This window comes from Dipodomys ordii, unplaced genomic scaffold (assembly GCF_000151885.1).
Source record: "Dipodomys ordii isolate 6190 unplaced genomic scaffold, Dord_2.0 Scaffold16, whole genome shotgun sequence".
NCBI classification, from domain to species: domain Eukaryota; kingdom Metazoa; phylum Chordata; class Mammalia; order Rodentia; family Heteromyidae; genus Dipodomys; species Dipodomys ordii.
The window spans coordinates 15,871,381-15,874,747 of record NW_012267232.1 but is presented as its reverse complement, the minus strand read 5'-3'; the positions used below and the strand labels follow the sequence as shown (position 1 = coordinate 15,874,747).

General features: G+C 37.1%; 1 pseudogene across 1 annotated transcript; it reads left to right on the top strand.

Moving 5' to 3' along the window:
- The first annotated feature begins 1,290 nt into the window (after positions 1–1,290).
- On the top strand, positions 1,291–2,883 carry LOC105982613 (annotated as a pseudogene). Its single transcript, XR_001174906.1, has one exon. The product of XR_001174906.1 is annotated as a KATNB1-like protein 1 pseudogene (transcript).
- The last annotated feature ends 484 nt before the right edge of the window (positions 2,884–3,367 follow it).

The window sequence follows — 3,367 nt, the reverse complement described above, 5'->3', positions numbered from 1 at the left end:
TTCCTTTTTCTTTGTCCACTTCCCCTTCCACATCACTAGTTGTCTTTTTACTTTCATGTCCTTTCAGCCTCAGTTTCAATGTGTGAGAGAAGACATATGATTTCATCTGTGTGGGACTGGCTTATTTCACTGAATAAGATGATTACCAGTTTTCTCATTTTCTCATAAATGACATAATTTCATTCTTCTAAATAGCTGAATAATCCTCTGCTGTATGCATAAACCAGATTCTTTATCCATTCATCCATTGATGGGCACCTCAGGTGATTCCATGATTTGGCTATTGTGAACATGGGTATGAAGCCATCTCTGTAGTAATCTGCTTTTTATTCTTTTGCTTATTTATCCAGATGCAGACTGGCTACCTTGTATATAAGTTCCATGGAAAATTTTTAGAGACCCTTTACACTGATATTTATAGTGACTAGATTAATTTGCATTTCCATCATCAATGAATAAGAATTTCTCCTCTTGCACCCTAATCCTCAACTACATTTGTTGTTATACTTTTTTTAGTATATCTTTTTTATTGTAAAGATACTGTACAGACCTGTTACAGTTACATGAGTAGGTAATGAGTACATTTCCTATTGAGCATTGTTACCTCCTCCTTTGCTTTTCCCCTACCATCCCTTCCCTTCTCACCTCCCTAAAGCCTCCTTCTCCCCTCCTCCAAAGTTATAAGTTCATTTTCAACATAGTGTCTTGTACATCTCATTGTTACAATAGGTCGACCTGTACCCTTATTTCAGCATTTCGTTTTTTCCTTTTCCCTCCCCCAATTAGAAAAAAATGTATAAACAGGATGGAATAGAATTGAAAACCCAGAAATGAAACCACAAACCGATAACCACATAATCTTTGATAAGAGAGCAAAAAAAATAGAATGGAAGAAAGACAGCCTCTTCAGTAAATGATGCTGGCAAAATTGGTTAATCACTTGTAGAAAACTAAAGCTAGATCCTTATACATCACTCTGCACCAGAATCAACTCCAAATGGATCAAAAACCTTGGCGTCAAAACAGACACCCTGAAAACATTACAGGACAAGATAGGAGAAACCCTAGGTCTCCTTGGCACAGGTAGAAATTTTCTTAATAGAGACCCAGAAACACAACAAATCAAAGAAATATTGGACAAATGGGATTGCATGAAACTGCATTGCAAAGGACATAGCTAGGAAGATCAATAGAAAGCCCATGGATTGGGAGAAGATCTTCACTAGCCATACAATGGACAACGGTCTCATATCTAAAATATACCTGGAACTCAAAAAATTAAATCCCCGGCGGGGCTGGGCTGGGATGTTGCGGCACCATGAGGCGCCGGTATTTAAGAGATTATGGCATCTGAAACCCACAATGTTAAAAAACGAAATTTTTGTAATATTGAGGGTCATCCCATTGATCTTCCTAGAAAAAGGAACTCCAGTTTCACTAATAAGAACATGAAGGAGGTTAAGAAATCTCCAAAACAGTTGGCTGCTTACATAAATAGAACAGTGGGAAAAGCTGTGAAAAGCCCAGATAAACTACGTAAGGTGATCTATCACAGAAAGAAAGTTTATCATCCCTTCCCAAATCCTTGTTACAGAAGAAGACAGTCCCTTCCAAGTAGGGGCTGTGACATGGCAAATAAAGAAAATGAACTGGCTTGTACAGGCCATCTGCCTGAAAAGCTACACCATGATAGTCGAACGTACTTGGTTAACTCCAGTGAAGCTGGTTCTTCACAAACAGAAAGCCCAGCATCAAAATTTAGTGGGTTTTTTTTCTGAGGTTTCTCAGGATCATGAAACAATGGCTCAAGTTTTATTCAGCAGGAATTTGAGGTTGAATGTAGCTTTAACGTTCTGGAGAAAGAGAAGTATAAGTGAACTTGTAGCATACTTAGTGAGGATAGAAGATCTTGGAGTTGTGGTCGATTGCCTCCGTGTACTCACCAACAGTTTGCAGGAAGAAAAGCAGTACGTCTCACTTGGCTGCTGTGTGGACTTGTTGCCTCTAGGAAAGTCATTACTTAAAAGCAAATTTGAAGAGTATGTAATAGTTGGTCTAAACTGGCTTCAAGCAGTAATAAAAAGGTGGTGGTCAGAACTGTCATCCAAAACAGACGTTATAAATGATGGAAATATTAAGATTTTAAAACAACAATTAAGTGTATTGTGGGAACAGGAAAACCATCTTACTTTGGTTCCAGGATATACTGGTAATATAGCTAAGGATGTAGATGCTTATTTATTACAGTTGCATTGAGAAATTTCATCTACTAAGGAGCATCTGGTTATTCTGAACATCATTGGATGATACGATTTCCCCAAATAGGTCTCTTCTGAGAACTGTGAACTGTGGGGTGAAAAAAATCAAAATCCTTTTTCTTTCAAAAGCCACATAATGAAACCACTAATGAAACTTGTAGCAATCTACTTCACATTGAAGTGGGAAAATATCCAAAAGGAGCAGCTCCAACTTCAGAGAGGTGGAAATGCACTGTGAAGATTGTTCACCTGCTGCTTTGGGATGCTTGGCTATTTGGTAACAATGTTTAAGAACTACTGGTCTTAACTGCAATCCTGCAAAGGAAGATCATTTATACTATATGAGGAAATAAGAGAGGACTTATTACTAGAACTACAAAAATCAATCATTAATTTTTGTGTTTTGTAAGAAATACTATAATGGATGCAGCTATTTTCTTATGTAGAAAAGACTTTGAAAGTTTGAAACACCATAGTAAGTAATCAATATTAAAATGTTTTTTGTCCACACTGACACTGTGTATAAAAATGCCTTAATTATTAATAAGCCAATGTGATAGGATACCAATATCTGTTTTTTTAAAAAAAATTAAAACCAATCATGCTTCTGGTATGATGAAAATCATGGAAATAAATCAGGGGTTTACATTTAAAAAAATTAAATCCCCAAAGAATAAATCCTCAAAGAAACAACTGCCCAATAAATAAGTGGGCTAAAGACTTAAAGAGAAACTTCTCTGAAGAGGAAAGAAGAACGGGCAATAGAAACATGAAGAAATGCTCAACCTCCCTAGCCATAAAAGAAATGCAAATCAAAACAACATTGAAATTCCACCACACCCCAGTTAGAATGGCAAAAATCAACAACTCTAATAACAACAGATGTTGGAGGGGATGTGGACAGAAGGGAACCCTACTGCATTGTTGGGAGTGTAAACTTGTTCAACCACTTTGGAAAGTAGTATGGAGGTTCCTCAAAAGACTCCACATAGAGCTCCCTATGACCCAGCAATCCCACTTTTGGGCATTTACCCGAATGATCACAAATAAGACCATACTAAAGCTACCAGCACAACTATGTTTATTGCAGCATTATTTACCATAGCTAG